The following is an 18,686-nucleotide window of genomic DNA, read 5'->3' on the forward strand; positions in this document are numbered from 1 at the left end:
TCTCTAAGTCAGAGTGGCCAGTACCAAGTAGACCGTATGCTCACTCATGGATTTGCCCTCTTCCATTTTCACTTGCCTCGGGGGGGACAGCTCTTTTGCATTTGGATTGAGTTTCCTTATGCACTGTGAGTAACTTGGTAGCTTTGACAGCTGGATAGTAAGGGAGCATGGCTTCCCCTTCCATTTCAGATTTATTAACACACAACATGCATGATTACAAAAAAAGAGAACAAAATTGCAAATCATGAACTCATCTTCAGCACTTATATACTAAAATAGTAACTATAAGAAATGAGATATTTTCTTATCTGATAAATTAATAGTTTTAGAAAATAAAGAAATGTGGTACTAGTCTCCTTGGCAAAGTCTTCCTTCATTAATACAAAGCTGTTAGCACAGTTGTGGCCTGGAGCTAAAGCTGGGAGTGAGCACAACTCTGAGGCTCAGACATCTGTGTTTGGGATCTGCTTGGCACCCATGCTTGCAAAATGCTCCTGGTCCCTCTTATGGATTGAAAATCCTGAGCTGCATATTTGAAGAACTGAGGAATGCTTCAAAGCCAGAGCTTGGCCACCTTTTTCAGTCTGTACCCTTTAAGTCAGGGTTTTATTTAAATTACCACTTTCCAGATTGCAATCCAAGAAGTCAGAGCATGACATGCCACTGGTAACAGGAATCAGTGCTGGGTAATGAGGACCTAACACAAACTGCAAGCCCACAGTAAAGCAGGGTGGATGCTGAACTCATCTGTACTGACAGGACAGAGATGCATTTTATTATGCCACAATTACCCCCAGAATTTGAACTCTTTAAAATAAAATCTCTTGAAGGTGTGTTTTTTGAAATTGCCTGGAAAATCTGAGGTGAGGGGAACAGAAGCTGCTGTATGTCTGTGCCTTCAGGCCGTTCTTCAGATGAAGTGATGAGTCTTCTCCACAGCAAGGTGAATCTAAGAAACTTTCTGTTTGAGGACACCAGCAATTTCACAGCATCACTGATACTTGCTTTTGGTGACATCTCTAAGTGGAGTTCATTGATGAAATTTGGAAAAAAGATGAAAACAGATAGCAGCAACGTGTTTATTTGCTTAAGACCTGACTTGTCCAAGCACTTTAATCTGAGAGAGTATGCAAGACAGCGGTTCCTGGATGGCACAGGATAAATGCTTGGTTGTATGCCTTGGCCATTTTTTAAAAGCAGAACAAATAAACACACAAAAATCCAGCCCCGCACTGGTTTAGTGATGAACTGGTGGCACGATAAAACTTGTTTTACTGCCATATTACTCTATTAAGTCTGTGATATGATAGAATATAGCCATCAGCATAACCAGACAATTTCATTTTGAGCTCTAAAGCCTAATCAGGCATTAACTGAGAGCTTTCTTACCATTGCAAGTGACAGCAACATTTGATCGTGTTTCTGCCAAAATCAATACATGAAAACTCGCAAAGATAATGCATTAAATGAACTAGGGCACTCATCATTTCTCTTCTAACCTTTCTCTCACTTTATGAACATAAAATGTTCCTCTTTCAATCATGGGGTCTTAGAGCACTTAAATAAGTTTGGATTGAGACTACAAAGTGCTAAGCCTTCATAATATAGGAGCACCTATAACAGATGCATACAGATGGATACTGTGATTTTTATTACAGCTTGGTAAAATATTATGAGCTTACTCAACCAAAGTATAATGCTTTAGGTAGAGAAATTAAGTATCATTACTTTGCTTCATTATCTTCGTTGTGGTAGGGGAGATGGATGAGAAGTTTTTGCAGCTCAGCTGGCAAATACTATTGACAGTATTTTAAGGCTGTTTCTGTTTACGCACTAGTTAAGGACAGCCTACTGTTGGAGAGATATCATGTTGCTGTGTGAGCTAGAGGAAGGAAAAAGAAAACCAAGAACCAAACAGCTTGGCTTGGAGTAATGTTGTTCCTTTCAGTCTTGTCAGACTGGCAAGCTGTGCTCTGTTGAGGAGCTGTTCTTTGACCTTACTTAAATGTGGTAATTACATATTGCTATCACCCCAAAGAAAAATGCAAGGGATCTTCTAATTGTTATCAAAGGTGAGAAAAATTGGATTGCGTTAGAAGGTCTGATTTGAAAATGCTGAACCAAAGTGTGTCCTGTGCTTAGTCATTCTTATCTGTCTATACTCCAGGCATGTGGAACTGAGAAGTGCTAACGCACCCACGAGGACACATCCAAATTATATAGTTTTATGCTATGCATTTATCTGACAGAGAGATGAATGGATTTCCGTATCTCTTTCTTCTGTACCAATGCACTTTTACTTGCTACGCTATCCAGCTGCCCTTTGGTGTGAATGAATTTAATTACTTCACTGATGTTCTAATTACCAGTGTATTGTACTGTTGTGCAAGGACAGATGATCGCCAAAGACTGTCTATTTGATAACAGACCTTAAAATCGCATTCTGCTTCATGTTGGCCTCACATCCATTACACTGAGCAAGAGATCCCCACTCATCTGTTGCACCTTTAAGCGATGTCTCCACGAGAAGGTGCAGATTGCAGGAGGGCTGAATTTCAGAGTAAATCTTTGTCAGGTAGGCTTCTATGGTTGCTTTTTCCCTTCAGTCCCTTGTTTCTCTTCACCTCCTGCTTTTCCAGGCATTCCAGGATAAGGAAAACAAAACAAATCTGCTTTAAGCGCGTACTTTTTTCCTTTGCCTTTACAGAAGATACAAATCTCGAGCTGATGAAGTTGTAGGCTGTAAAAATTTCTTGGTCTGGAATGAGTGCAGTGTCCCATTGCTCGGTGAAGTCTGGTTATACCTCCACACTTTCAGGCCTGGCTTTCCCATTCTGAACTTCATATGATGTCAGCAACAGCTTGTCCTCTAATATCTAAGCCTGGTTCTGGAGAAGGGTAGCAGTGAGCTTTTGCCAGACTGTCTCCTATTTGTCCTGCCCAGCGATGCAGTATCACTGCAATTGATGCTTGTGATTGTGGGAGCAGGACTGTGTTCTGTTGGGCATGATGTTGTCAGCATGTTGTGCTTCCCTTGACAATGGATGGCAAATTATCCATGTGTGTCGTCGCTGATCTACATGCGTGCATGTATTTGTTTCCAGTAAAGATGTATTTCAGGTTTGCAGTGTTCAAACACAGAATAATGCAGACGTAATGTCACGCAGCCCAAGAGAATTGCTACCTCCTTTTTTTTTTCTTTTTTTTCTTTTTTTTTGGCAACAGACATTAATAATGTAGTTATAAATACTGTGTTTAAAATTGGGCACTGAACACTAATTCCTGTTAACAGATAAAGGTTAATAATGCCCAAAGAGAGCTCATGGAAAAAAAATGAAAGTATTGTGTTCAAGAGCTCTCCACCGTAATTGCCCAGATAACCTTGGGCCAGATGCTATCAACAGTCAGTGCTTCTCATGGCAGTGAGCACCTACCTTACTGAGCAGTCCCACTGAAATAACGGCACCACTGGGAGCGCTTGGCCTGAGGCCGTCCCCTGTGCCTCCCTGCGCAGATCTTCAAACACTTCCAAATGTCATGAGAGCTCAGCTAGTCTCAGTCACCTTACCAGCACTGCCTATGGGAGAATTGTCTAAACACGTTGTAAACCTGAGTGCAGTTAAAGGTTTTAAGTAAAATTGGATTAATAAAAGTATTTATGGAATGTAAATTTCTAGCTACCATATATATCCGTAATTCTTTTCCCTTTTTCTGCTAGGGCTGGGCCTAAACCACACAGGCTTTCCAGCTCTTGTGGCAGAATTCAAATCACTGCACTTTGTCAAAGGTAGAGATGCTCTTGGGCAGATCAGCGTAGGTCAGCATTCCCATAGAATAAGCAGGTGAATTTCAGTGGGGGTCCAGAGTTGTGTAGATCTGAAGCTCACTGAAAGAAGGAAAAAGACCTATAAATTTTTGGGCAGCATTGCAGTAGTTTGTTTAAACAGCTTGCAGCCTGACCTACTGCCAGATGTTGTTCTGGACTGAGGTGTACCTCAGTGTGTTTCTGACATAATTAGTGCTGAGAAAAAGGATGAGGAGTGCACTTAATTTCAAGTAAGATGATATGAGGCTTTTTTCATCTAAAAGTTTACAGGAAGCCAACAACATGTATATAATAACCTAGTCACTGATGTGCACTTAGCTTCAAATAAGAGTACTGTATTTGCTTTAGCATTACATTAAATGCTTTCCTCCTCCTCATTTTAAAGGTAAGCTTCAAAGCTGTCAGACCTAAAATGACAATAATGCTGTTTGGAAAAATTCTCTTGGCATGAAGTTTCATATCAAATGCTATGAAGTGAATAAAATTGTCCTGAAAATAGAACTTGTAGCACAAAGGGACACCTTAGCACGTTTGGTTGATTCATGCAAGATATAGGCAAAATTGGTCCAATCTTTTCCTGTAACCATTCCTGATATCTACAACAAAAATGCTTCCAGCAATGTCCTTTGGATATCAGCCTATTTTTGGGAAACTCTGTGGAGGTCATCTTGGTTTTGTTTCACCAGTGATCATTGGGCTGCTACATTGCTCCCTCTGTCTTCTTGTGCCTCGAGCCAGGAGGAAGGCAGGCTGCCTTGTTGGTCAGCCAGCAGAGTTTTGTGGGAAGCAGGAGGAAGCTGTGAGATGCACGTGGGTACCTGTGAGCCATAACCACACAGATGCTTAATTTTAGTCTCAGGAGCCTCAACGAAGTCCCTTTCAGCAAACTTCCCCCAGACACCTGCAGAAATAGCAGCAACTTGAGAATGCATTTTCACCATGGAGAGGTTTCTGTCTGTCCAGCCCTTTTCTACTTAGATTCACTTTCTTTTCAATAGATCAGCAGTAGCAAAAGAAATCCATTCCCTGTTTCTTTTCTTTCTTTTCTTTCTGTCATCTTGTAAAAACAGAGTTAGGTCTCTAAATTAGGTATTATCTTTTGGGGCTTGGGGCTTTTTTTAATAGCAGCTCAGAGGAAGAAGCTTGAACCCGTAGTCTCTTGACAGAGAGTCACAATCTGACTTTCTGAAATCCTGACAGTCTTGTACTTCCCTCTCTCCTCTTTTGGTGTCAGGCTAACGCTTGTACCTTTTGATATGCCATCTCCTATGGGACGCCTGGGCCTTAACCCCAGAATTCTCAGGCTATGTTAGTTTTGATAAAACCAGACGGTTTTCTGGTTGCTAAAGGCTTTGAGGAAAAATTAATTCATTTTTTTTCTCTCCCTTTTTCCCTATTTTGGGATTTCAGGCCCCTTACCACCTCTCCAGGAGAAGGAAGAAATTAAAAAAAACAAAAAAAAAAAAGCGTGAACAAATCACTGCTCTCCTGGAGGAGAGAATGAAGCAGAGGAGGAGCACAGAATTCTTATGTGCCTGACAAATGCGTGTGTTGCTGAAAGCCAAAAGCCTGAAATGGCAGGATGAGACATGGAGGCTTTATCTTGTGTAAAGGATGATGTTTTACACTTGTTTTACTGAAATCAGATTGTGGGGCTGACTCCAGGCTTTATCTTGCCGGGAGCTTGATTAATAAGACAGATTACATATAAAATAGTTCACATGACAGGGAGCAGGAGTAGATCTCTGTGAAAGAAACAGAAGCAAGTGATATTCTAATAAGTGTAAGAGATGAATCCCTTCCACATGAGCCTGGCGATGTGGGACAGTACAGGGAAAAGCCTTTGCTCAGGCTGTAGGGAGGCTGGAGCCCACTGGAGCAATGAGGCTTCCCCGGGTGTTTTCATTCCAGAGGAAGTTTTTGTCATCCTCTCCTCTACTTACCTTTGGCTAACACTGCCCAGGGTCAGGAATGGGAGAGGTACAAATCCTGGCCATCAGAAGTGACCCAAGAAACTCCAGGAATTGCTTTGTGAGAAACACACTGAACATAGAAATGAGAAACCTGCAGGAAAGTAAAAAGCTTGGAAAAGAGGAGCATAGGTTTTCATAGTGAATCCTCTACAGGATGGGGATTACGGGTAATGGGGCAGAAAAAGCATGGAGTGAGCTGTTCATTCTGGAGTGGATGAAAGCTGTTGATTTTGGACAGAGTAAGATTTGTCAGGGCTGTGGCAGGTTAGAGCGGGGCTCAGAGCTGCTGCAAGGAGCGCTCAATGCTCCGCCAAGCGCGGAAAGCAGCACAAAGCTGCTTGGGACAGCTTGTTGGGATCCAGGCCAAAAGGAGCCTGGGAGAAAAAAAAACTGTCTGTAGACTTAGTTATTTTGAAAGTGTAACACTGTTTTCCAGAAACACCGGAACTTCTTGCTCCTGCATAAGGCATTTTAATGTTCCTTTAAAGCTAATCTGATTAAAAACAAACAAAACACAAACATATCACCTAAACTTCAGAAAATGGATATCACCAAAATCATGGTACAGCCAGAGTATTCTGCTTCTGTTAATTAACCCTCCCCCAACAAACTAAAATAAAAATTGTCGTTTGGATTTAATCTAAGCTGATTTTAGTTTAGTTTAGTTTCTTCTGCTAAAGCAGAAAACCCACTGTTATTCTCCCAAATCTAATTAGTTCTGGACACAGGAACAGATTTTCTGCCCTTTTCCATTTTGGTTTCGCCATTCACTCACACAGCATCTCTTGATCTGTCAATTCTTCTTAGCCCTAACTTAAGTAAGATATAGTTAGTGTTGAGAAGTCTATTGTAAAGAAAAAGATCGATCTAATACCAACAAAAGTATCAAACGTCAAGGAAACAAAAAGACACCCCCTGATATAAGATAGAGGAAAGAAACATTTTCTGTGCCAATAAACTGTAAAAAGGAAAGAGGCCTATTTACTGCATCTGGCCAGCAGTGCCCTAACATCAAGTGGGTTGTTTCAGTGCTGTGTCCAACCCAACTTCAATGCTACTGGGCCAACTTGGAGCTCCAGAGCCTAGTCAAGTGTCAGCATGGCATTAAGTTGACATCTCTGATACTTGAGACAGCTGTGTGGGTTACATAAATCCCCCTCATGAACAGCAAGAAAAACCACCTGGGGCACTACCTAAGTGCTTTCCCTGCCCAGTGTCACGGAGTCGGACTGGCTTTCTGCCGTGCAGAGCATCACCGCGTTCTCTCTGGCTGAGGTCTTCCAGCTGAGCCCTGGCTGCTGGCTACAGGGATGGATGCTCCTATTTGCTTTCTGCCTCAGTGCGTGCAGGAGCAGAGAGGGAACTGCTGTGGGGCATGATAAGATCTGCTGTTCCTGAGTGGAGAATGAGGATTTGTCTGCATAGAAAAGTTGCCTGTAAGGTAGGGAGCTGTTCTGCATCGACACACACATTTCTTTCCTTCACGAGTAGTGATGTACCACTGCAAGAATATTACTGATTTGGAAAAGCTTACAGATTCCTGTCACACAGGGGGATCCTGCCAAGTAACAAGTAGTGATCAGTTTATTTCAGAAGGCTGAATGATCGCCAAGCTCAGCAGAGAAGTGAAAAGGCAGAAGTGTTCTTTGAGGCATACCCTGCTCGCCAAAATAAAAACCCTGTCCTTCATTTTCCTCTCGCTCTTGCAATCTGTCATAAACACGTGGCTGAGACCAGAACTAGGGACTCAGTAAATGTATAAATGTGGCAGAAGCAGCCCAGTACTCCCCAGCCCTGTGGGCACCCTGCCCTTTAGCAAGAGTCTGCCACCGCTGTCGTGGGTTAGAGGAGATGAGCATATGCAGCATCTCAGCTGTGACTGCAGCAGCTCCTGTGTATTTGCAAAGACAGTGTCACTGCCTGTTCAGGCTAATTAGGCCAGAGAGGTGAGACCACACTGATGAAAGAGCCCAAGAGTGCGAAAGGTTGAGAACTTTGCACATATTTGCTTCTGCTGCTTTTCTTCAGGCAGGCTGGAGGCCAGCAGAGGAGCAGGGAGGTCGGCGGGATATGGGAACATCTTTAAAAACTTCACCAGAGCTCACGAGTCAAGCCCTAGGATTTATCCTTGTGAGCTGGATCAAATTGCCTATGGTTTCAAGGTCTTTCTTGAAGATATTTATTCCTGAAATGTTCCTTTTAAAAGAAAGGTGAGAACTTTAAAAATTAGAATGAAAAAGTGCAGTCACTCCACAGGAAATTCTCAGGTCAGATGGAGCCTTTTTCTTCCAAACCTCACAGAAAACAAACAGCAAACTCAATCCCTGAAAAAATCCTGAAAGAAAATGAGTCACAAAGCATGGTTTTTATTTCTTCATTTTGTTTTCCAGAAAACAATACTTTTCACTGAATTTTCAATCTTTTTTTTTCTTTTCCTTTAACATAATTAGTCTTCCTTGCTCAATTTGCTTCCTTCTTTAAATAAGTTAGCTGAAAACACCAGTGCAAAATTTTCAGCTTGCTGAAACACTTCTCTGAATTCAGCACCATGCAGGGAAATGTCCCCTCTCCTGTCTGCTCCAGTGGCTGATCTGATGACATTGGGGCAACAGGCACGTGTGAGCAGGGACTGATGGTGTAGAAATCTGGCTATGGCTTGGAGGAACAGCTTTTACTTTTCAGAAAATTTACAGAAAAATGTCCGTGACTTTCTATGCTGCCAGTAGCTGTGTGACACAGTGCAGTGGGGAAGCTTTTGCCCCTAAGATCTGCTCTGGATTGCAAAAATAGCACCTCGGCCAAGAGAAGCAAAACCTGGATGGGAGCTGGCAGAGTTGCAGGATCAAACATTGTCTGTGCAATTAAGATATTTCACAGAGATTTCTGTCCTGGTATCATAAAAGCACAGCTTTAGGAAGTGTGGACATAACCCTTCCCTTCTACCTTCATCAAGAAGCACTATGACAGCTTTGCTTTTTCCTTTCTGATGCTATTTCTCTGATCCATCAAAAAAGGCAAAAGGGTTGTAGGATCCCACTGTTCAGCACTCGTTTGGCAGGTGATATTTACCCTGCTTTAAGAGGATTAGGTGCGGTCACAGTCCACAGTATCAGCTGGGTATCTCTGACATCAGCGACCAAGGCTGCCTTGCACAGCCTCTGCCCTTTTTACCTGCTCTTCTGTAAAAGGCAGGGCCATGGTGAGTTCTTCCCCTGCCAGGCTGAAGGGCCTTTTGTGAAGAGAGGCAGTGGGAGAAAGCCTGTGAAAGCAAACCATAGCAGTGCAGCAGTACTGAAAGTTGCTATCAAGGCATTTATTGGTATGCCAGTTGTGCTTCAGCTTTCCAGCTGCATAGCTCTCTTGTTTTTCAAGCCTGCTCTGGCTTGTAACATTTAAAAGCACACTGTGGACAAAGCATTTAAAGGTGACAGTGCAAAATGCCAACAGAAAAGTGGGCAAGAAGGAAAAAGAGTTTGTCAGTTCCAGGTCGATTTGTTTCTTATCATCGTTCGTTTTTAAATTTAATTTGTATTTGAAGTGGAAAGTGTGTGTAATCATGTGGGAAGTAAATTAAGGTGGTTTACTCATAGGTGACGAGGAGAAAAACACCTCATTTTTTCCCATGGAGGCTACTGTTGAAAGATGATAAAGTAAACCTGTTTGGAAGCTGGACCCCACTTCCAGCTTGTGTAGGGCAGGGAGAGAAGAGCCCCCAGCCTCAGCCCAGGAAGGGCTCATTCTGCTTTGTCTCCTTGGGAGACAGCTCTGCTGTAAAGCACCAAGATGAGGGGAGCCTCCTGCCCTCTCCAGCTGCTCTTTCCTTCCCTTGCAGCTCCCCGTGCTTGCTGCTCCTCTCCCCTGCAGCTCAGCCGTGCTCAGCTTGCTTGCTGCCTGCATAGTGCTCAGTTGGCAGCTGTGCTGGGCAGAGGGCAGTGGGAAGCATGCCTGAGACCATGTCCATGGGAATGGCCTGGTGGCTTTTATGTACTTTGTAGAAACAGAAACTAGTATTATTCAATCAGTTGTTGCAATCCATGAATGGGTAATGAGTGCAAGACTGCAGCTCTTGCTTTCTGCTCATTTCAGAAGGCAGCCTTGCTGCCACAAACGCACCACAGGACAGAGCATTTAATGCTTGAGTAGCAGGTTCTTTGGGAGTCTTTGCAGAAAGGAAAAGGAAAACCTTTCCTTACTATGCTTTTTTCCCCCAAAGCATGAAAAAGGAAGCAGATTAAGAAAGAGGAGTTAAGCAAATGAACAGATGAGGGACTGAGCTCAGAGGAGAAACAATTTCTGCTGAATGTATTTCTTGGTCTAGATCAATACTTTTACCCAAATTTATCACATCTTTGAGCTGGCACATACCTGCTGTGTCACGTATGGAAAGTGAGATTTGAAGCCATCTTTGATTGAGAGGCTTGTCTGTTAGTCCAAGTTTGAGGCTGTGCTAGTGTGAAATGACTGCTGCGATAAATGGCAGTACACAAACACAAGGTATGTGTTTGCTATTCCAGCTGCTTGAGCAAACATCATGTACAATCAGGCTTTGGCCTGGGGATTGTGCCTGAGCTTGTGTTGTATTTCATTTTGCCTTCCTTATCCTTTCACTTCATACTAAGGGTGGAACTGGTGCCTTGAGGCCAGGTCCCCTTCGTTATTTATTATGGCACATAGTAATTAGGCATCTGACTTGGCACCCTTGAGCCTATGGAAGATATCTCCATTTGATATATGGAGCATGAGAAGTTAGTTGTCTCGGAATGGAAAAAGAGGCTGAGGATATACTGAGCAGGGAATTCCAGCCAGATTTCATTCGTCATCAACCAGAGCAATAAAGATCCTGGAAAGGTTTTACTACCCATCAGGGAACTTATGTGCATTTCCTCAAAACTAAAAAGATACGATTGGAAGGACTAGGAACGTAGCTTGTAATTTGCCCCGGCCTATTCCTGCCTTTTGTGAGGCTAGTTCACCCACCGTGGGCAATGTTCCCCCCCCACCAAACCTGCCTGCCTCTTCTCATGCCCATGTTGGGTTTAATTTCATCTGCTGAGTACTTCAGGTACACCTCCTGTATTTACATCCAGTTGTTTTCTTGGGTTGTCCAAAATATGAAACAGTAGAGTGAAAACGTCTGCCATCAACTCCAACGTTTGTTTCCTGTTAGATCAAAATATTTTTAACATAATAAGTATATTTCTGTTGAAAAATCACTCAGAAGGAAATGCTTTGTTTGAAAGGTTATTACCTTAGCTGGCTTTTGAAATAAGATGTTAGGGAAGCCAACATTTGAGGTACTGTAATTGTAGCAGCTTTTTTGTCTGTTTTTGGTTAAGGAAATGCTTTGGTTAAAAACTTCATTAGGAATTCACAACAATATGATGCAAGATGAAATTCTTCTCATAATTCTTTTAAGTTACATGAAACAACTTTGCCAAAAGGCGTTGAAATAATAAAGGGGATTATCTAAGGAAATAGTGAGGGCACAGGAGCTGAGACCCCCAAAATGAGCTTCCTTGTTTCAGTCATGTCCATTTGTTTATATGATCAGTTCATTGATTTAATCTGAAAACATCCCATTTCATTATATAAATAACTGTAGAGGCTTGTCCTGCAAGTAAGTGCATAAATATTATCTAAATACTCTACTGTCATTCCTGACCAGGAAATAGTACTGCACAGCTGCAGGCAGGCCCAGCGCTAGCACAGTGGCCAGCTGTAGAACTGAGTTGTTCTGGTCTGTTTTGTTTTTGTTTGGTTGGTTTCTTTATCAAAACCCAGGAAAGAACCCACATCCCCATTGCTCTGTGTGCCGCAAGCTTGCTTGCTTCCCCTGGTAGCTGTAATAATCTCACAGAACTTTCTCATACTTTTGTGTGCTGGTTATCCAGGATGTGTCATTAAATGCCAGGAGGGGAAAGCTTTAAGCTTGTATAGCGCAGTGCCAAATTCTGCCTTAATTTATGTTGCTTGGCATAGCATCTGGCAGAGGATAGATGTAATTATATCCCTCTTCTTCCTGTTTAAGCCCCTTTCCTTCCCTCTGCTCTGCTCCCAGAGCAGCACCGTCTTGTTAGGAACCATGATGTGTCTCCAGATGGGGGCCTGGGTTTGTAAAGACAGAGCTAACTGCACAATTTGTTGTTTTCCCTTGCTGCATGCTGATGCATACAACATGGGTTTGAAAATGTAATCTCCTCCCACTGATAGAGTGCAGGTCTCATCTAGAGACAAGAAAGAATTCAAGGAACTGGGCATCAGCAGCTGCCTTTCATAGCTGCCTTGAGGTATCAGGGAGCTGTGGGACTGCCTATTTCAGGTTTCGTTTTGCCATCCGTTGCTGCAGCGTCTGTATAGGTATCATATAAAACAGACTAGAGAACAAATCCCTAACCAGTTTTCACTTTTGACTCATCAGCTGTTTTCTTTACAGTAAGGGTGACTGAGCACTGGAATAGGCTGCCCAGAGAGGTAGTGAAACCTCCTCCTATGGAGATATTCAAGACCCATCTGGACATCAACCTGTGTGGCCTATTGTTGGGTTCCTGCTTTAGCAGAGGGTTTGGACTCAATGATCTCTGGAGGTCCCTTCCAACCCCTGCAATTCTGTGATTCTGTGTACAGAGGGTTCGGCCTGGATGCAAACCTTGTCTCTGAGTACCAGTAAATGCTTTCAGTCCTGCTGGTCTGGTTTGAGATTTTGAAACTAGCAGAGAGTAAGGCAATTAGGAAGCAGCTTTTTAAATATACATTTAGGCGTCCAGCTATTAATTTCAGTTGGAAAAATGTCAGGGAAGAAACCTTCCACGGGTTAGCGATCAGATTTATTTCCTGTGCATCTTTTAATGCAGTCCTACAGAGTATCTGAGATGTTTTGAGGTGAACATCCAAACAGTGATCCAAACCGCAAGAAACAATGGGAAGAAATGCACTGTTTCTTTCCCAGAGTTTCTTTTCGTGGAGCTTTTGGGTTATTCATGGTTTACGGTGTAGTTCTATGCTCAGAAAATGATCCCTGCCTTTCATGATTCTTCACAGCTGGTGTCTGTAGTTCGGCTGCTGGATTTTCTTTATTTCAAACTGGAATCTTTAAAACAAGCTCAAGTTCTTCCCTTTCAGCCATAAAGATTATGCAGACCAGGTCAGAAAGACAAGTATCAAATTTAAGATAGAAGGGAAAAAAACATAACACTTCAAAATTCTGGTTATTTTTTCCTCTTTGAGGTTGCTAGTTAGCTTCCCTTCCTGCAGGACTCAGAGCACCCTGTAACGTCCTGCAAATATCAAGAAAACAAAAGGAGAGATACGAACTGAAGAGAACCTGTTAAGCCAGCTCAGTTCACCGGCAAACCACTGTGCAGCTGGGCTTCACTCACACAGGAGCTGATCAGAGGCAGGAATGTTTTATCACAGCTCCTCATTGCCAGTGTTGCATCACGAAGGAGGGCCAGTCCTGCCAGCTGACTTGCTTTGGTCAGGAAGTCATATTTGCCTAGGCAGTAGGGCTTTGTAAACGTGGCTCGCTTTCACTGGAATTACTGAGGGGATGATTACAGCAGCAGCTCAGCAGCAGGTACTGGGAGGGGAATGGCTTTCGGAAGGCAATTTTCCAAGCTCTTTGGTGTACAAGGCTATTTAACTTGGTGATGTTTTTTGTCATAGTAGCCATTTTGTGTGGCTCCTCTGACTGTTGCTGTGAGTGACATATTAGAAGGAACAATCATTTTAACTGGCAAAGAGAAAATAACCATCCTAGTTAAACGTCCCACTGGGGAGGGCAGCAAAGACGCTGTCAGGTTTCTGACAAAAGAAGCTGCAAATTTGGGACTGGAAGATGAAGGGAGGGCGATGTAAGGGCAGATAACCTGTCCCACGTATAGAAAAAAATAGTGCTTAGAGGTGCCGAAGCCTGTGATGAGCCAGCAAGTGATGAGGGGAATGAATCTGCAGAAGATTATGATATTCACAACGAAGGTTTTGAGGGAGAAAGTGAGAAGGGAGGTTGGTGAGGTTTTTTTAACTGAACTTATTGTTGGAAAATGTTGCTTCTTCTCTTCAGTTATTCACAGTTAGCAACACATCATGGTGCAGTAAAGAAAATTGTACAAAACTGTTCTCTTTTCCCGTGGAAGCTGTTCTGTTGAAACTGGCTTGTCCTTGCCCAGTATTACTGAAACAGCAAGTAAATTAGTATATTAATGAATGAGATATGCAGAAGCCAGAAGCTGTGTGCAGTGCCCAGGTCACCTTTTGGCCAGGATCCATGCTGCTGGGCTGTGCTTGTGCTGCCTCCATGAGCATCTGCAGAGATGTCTTTTTCCAAAGCGGAGCAGAATTGGAGGTGTGCAGTGAGTTGGAATTGCTGTTTCTGGCCAGCCATTATTGCGTGTCTAGTTAGGAGGTACACAGAAATACAACAGCTGAAGAATTGCTCTCCTTGACGTCCTGCAAATCAGTAACCTGTCTATTCCAACTTCATCTTTATTGCTTGCTACCTATGTCACTTCTTTTCCTTTTCTGGTGGCACCACTGCTATCGCTTTTGCTTTGTGCGTGGCTGATGAGTCGGGGGCTTGTGAGATCATTACTGGTTCCAATGAGCTCTAGAAACAGCTAGAATAACATCATTTCTTCCTTGCTGTTCCTAGTCTCCCATGAAAGTGAAATCTATACAGAACTTAATTGCATTTTATATCTTACGCGTTGTTTTAACTGCACTAGTATTTTACAAACGGATTTGACAAATATCATTGCACTTAAAGGAAGGACCCCCTCTGTGTTGTCTGTTCAAGTTACTGAAAAGAAATCAGAAAGAATGAGTTCTTTCAGAAACTTTAATTACTAGCTGATTTCATTGACCCACTAGGCTGGTGGTGTCTGCCTTCCAGTCTTTTTCCAATCATTCCTCTTTCGTTTGGATGTTTAGGGATATGTTAGTATGTGACCATAATAATTACAAATGGTAATGATTAAAAATTAGGGGTTTCTGCTGTAAAGAGTCTTTCTCATTCTAGCTGAAGGCAAAATACAGCCTCTGATTTCTGTTCTCCTCTTTGTAGTAAGTGGATGAGATTTGCAGATGAGCGTGGGAGGAAAGAAGCAGCTGATGGCAAGCTTGAGGAGGAAAGGAAGCATTTTGTGGGGTGTTTTTGAAAGCCACAAGTCACATCCTTCTGCAAGAGGAGGCTCCAGCTGCTTGTTTCTGAAGCTGCTTTTGAGCTGGGAAAGGCTGCAGTTTAGGTTTCAGGTTTTTTACATGATGATTTGGGTTCTCAGACCTAACCTTGACCTCTGGGTTTATGTTTCACCTTTGAGTTCCTAATATGTTAGGTGTGGTAAATGAAGTGACTACTGACATTAGCTAACACATACTGACAAGTTCATCTTCTGTCTTCCAGTTCTATTTGAAGAGCCATTTACTAGGAAAAAGACTACTGCATGCTGGTATCAGCTAACTGCCTTTCTGTCATGAGTACATCTGTCAGTTACAGCAGGCCTTGAGGCTGCCCTGGACAGGCTCCCGAGCTCTTGGCTGCTGATGGAGAACTGATGTTTTGCACTGTTCCTCAGTCAAAGTCTTCAGAGCATCCAAAGGTGTTACCCTTCTTACAGCCACTTGACACTGAAGAAGGGGACCATGAGAAATCAGAGAAATTAGGTGGAGGAAAGCATCCCATTCCTTTCTTCGGTACGCAGGGAACCCGTGGCACTTCAGGCACCCTGGCTTGCCCCGCTCCCTGCTCTGGAGCCCTGTGCTGACACACAGCAGAAATCAGAGTTCGGCTTTTGTAACAGTTGGACAGCCCCGCTTTTGAGAACAGGAATATGGCTTGCAATTTTAATTCTGCTGCTTGCTTCACTCTTAGTTTAATAAGCCAAGTAATAGTTTCTTTTCCATACTTTTTAGGAGATGTAATGACCAAACTCGTTTTTAACCTGGCTGCCCTCTCTGTCCCAGTTTTAGCCTCTTACATTTGTCGTTTTTTTCTTTCTTTTGTTGGCTATGGAGGCAGCTGAAGTAGATAATTCACTTCACAAATCCAGTCTCTTGTATCTTTCTATTAGGCTAAATCAGAAAACTAAAAAACAAAAAACAAAAAACAAAACAAAACAAAAAACCCAAACCCAACACTAGAACTAATTCTTGCTTGATAAATGAATTCATTTCTTTTCCAGGGCATGAGAGAGGAAACCAAACCATAATTAATTTAACAAATTTCCCATCTTAACGTTTCAGAGGAGATTTATGCTGTTTACATAACCAGGCAGTGTTCCTACCTGTGTAAGTACGTAGCTGCCGTTAGCCAGCCAGATGTGACCCAAGAGCTGCCCTCAGAGCATTTTTGTTTAATTGGGCAATGTATCTGCTTTGGGGCATGTAAGGTGTGACGGACAAACATCTGCCAAGAGCATCACTGTCTCTGCGTTAGGACCGTCAAATAGACTGCCTCTGCTTCAACAGCTGCTGGCATCTTCTGGAAGCAGTTCCAGCACATTAGTGAATAGAAATGTTTTAGTCTTCTATGTTCTATTTCCTCCTATTTTTTTCTCTCAGCATCCTCTATTAGCACAGTCATTTACATAAAAGTTGAGATACTGAAAAGGGGTTTCATTGAGTTTTGTCATTGCTGATGCTGTACTATGCAACTAAACCTTACAGTGCCCTGGCTCCAACACCTTCATCTTCTACTGAAATGTGTGAATTCTTTCAAGAGCTCACTTTTCTCCTCTTTAAATAAAGTCATATTGGCATATGTGGTGACAGCTACAGATGAAGCAGTCTAAGAGCTTCTGTTGTGAAGGTGATTTTCTGGAATCATTTTTCCAGGTAGAGTGAAGTGCTGGTTTCTGTTGACATCGCCGTGTCTCCCCTTGACCTCCATTGGACCGTGGTGCAGGTGTAGCTTTGTGAGAGGAAGGAGTAGAAATGAAGGACCGTGCAGCTCTTTGTGGCGTTAAGCAAAGAGGTCCAAGTGAGCACATTTCTCTGCTGTCACAGCTGATTTTGTTTCTATTGTTTATCTGTTTTCTGCTTTTAGGAGAAATGAGAAAAAGGAAACTCCCTCAAAACATAGCCACGGCAGCCAGAAATTCAGAATTTTTCCAGTTTTTCCACTTAGTTTTTGTATCTCCCAGTTGAGGGACAAGCCTGTAGTATTGTCTTCAGTAAGGAAATATCAGTTTTTGTGCTCTTTCATATCCCTGATACCGTTACCCATTTTGTTTCTGGTTTGAAGACTGTGATGCTAAACTGATGAATGAGTTTGCAATAGCACAATTGAATACGTTAAATTAAATTTGGCTTGGACAATTGAATTTTTTTTTTCATTTTGCTATGTTGGATGATTTTGAATAGTTACCAATGATGCGTCCAACAAAGATGCGAAGCAATTTGAAAAATGGCATACCTTACCTCAATAGAGCATTTAAAAGAAACAAACTAGAGTAGTATTGTGCTTCCTTCAGTAAATGCAGCATTCAGAGTGTACTTTTCTGTATGTTGGCTTATGTTCGCTGTATTGTCTGCATTCACTTAAATCCCTATCTTGTAGCATAGCTGTTTACAGCAAGCTGGAGTTTTCCAAATTAAATGTGCAGGCTTGCAGGGAAAGAGGCAAATTCAGCAATCCCTACTGCATCAACACAATGGCTATAAAAGTATATTTTATCAATCCCTCCCACTTAGTAGCTATATGCAATAAATATTTTGGTTTTACAGCTAGACCCTGTAGAAGGGCATAGGATTTCTTTCTAAATAAAAATGTTTGCTGAAAGGAAGGGGCATAGTTCAATTCTAAAATATTTTCCTTCCTTGGTACTTATATAATAAAGCAGCACTAACATAAAGCCTAGGGTAACTGGCCACAAAACAAGGTGGTTTGTGAAATGCATAGCCCACAGATCCTGAATGGAGTAGTATCCCCTTGGAGGCACAGAGCTCACTTGCATTTATTCTGGGGTCACTACTCCCGATGGCAGAAAGCAGGCTGGGGCTGGCTCCTGTGCTAGCCTAGCATTACAGCTAGCAGAAGCTGTTCCTTCTCCCTTATTATCAACTGTTAAGCATTTTGTGATATAAACTAAACGTTCCTGCTTCTTATGTGGAATTCAGAGGGAATTATAACAGGTCTGTCTTACCTGGGGTAGCGTAAGACCCAGACTGTTTCCTCTACCAAACACTTTGTGATGATCAGTGCAGCTAGTGCGGACTGGAATTAGTTTGTGTTGTGGTGGAGAGTCCTTGTCAGGCATTTATAAGCTTTGCCACAGACATGATAAGGAGTCTCTCTATCCACTTTGCAATTACGGATATGAGTTCTTTGAAGAGGAAAATGCTGCACTGTGGCTGAAACAGCTCTGACACAGAAGTCTTCCTTCAGTGTGAACTGTGCTGACTGTTAGAGCTGCACTACAAGTGTCTTGGTTGAGAAGCTTCATTATGCATTAAAACAAGAGGTGGGAAAGGATGAGGGAAATCCTGGCTACATCTGACACAAGGACAAAAAGACAATTGCTTGTATACTTGTTTGAAATTCTAGGGAGTGCTGATAGGATAAAATGATGGCACTATAAATACTGATAATCAGAAATGTTTTGCTGCTCTTTTTTATGGAGTATAAACTCTTAGTAATGTAATATTTGCATCATCTTTACCAAAATATTCAGTTGACATACAAAGTGTATTCCTTTTTATATTGAAATGTAATTTGGGATATTGTCTTAGGACCAAAACAAGTTCTCTACTATGCAAGTGAATCTAGCATGATGAATTTCTGTCCACTTTCTTGCATTATACAAAATGAAGATGAAATCTCTCATGGGTTTTCGTAGGTTTTTCCAGCTGTTAGACTGGAAGTTGTATTTTAATCCCTGAAGACAATATTATTT

At 42.3% G+C, this 18,686-nt stretch overlaps 1 long non-coding RNA gene across 2 annotated transcripts in view; it reads left to right on the top strand.

Annotated features, from left to right (window-relative positions):
* Nucleotides 1-18,686, top strand: part of LOC107053614 — a 317,001-nt gene that overhangs the window by 177,967 nt on the left and 120,348 nt on the right. The gene's annotated exons all lie outside the window — the stretch shown is intronic.

The sequence above is a fragment of the Gallus gallus genome, chromosome 6, assembly GCF_016699485.2.
Source record: "Gallus gallus isolate bGalGal1 chromosome 6, bGalGal1.mat.broiler.GRCg7b, whole genome shotgun sequence".
Taxonomy (NCBI): Eukaryota; Metazoa; Chordata; class Aves; order Galliformes; family Phasianidae; genus Gallus; species Gallus gallus.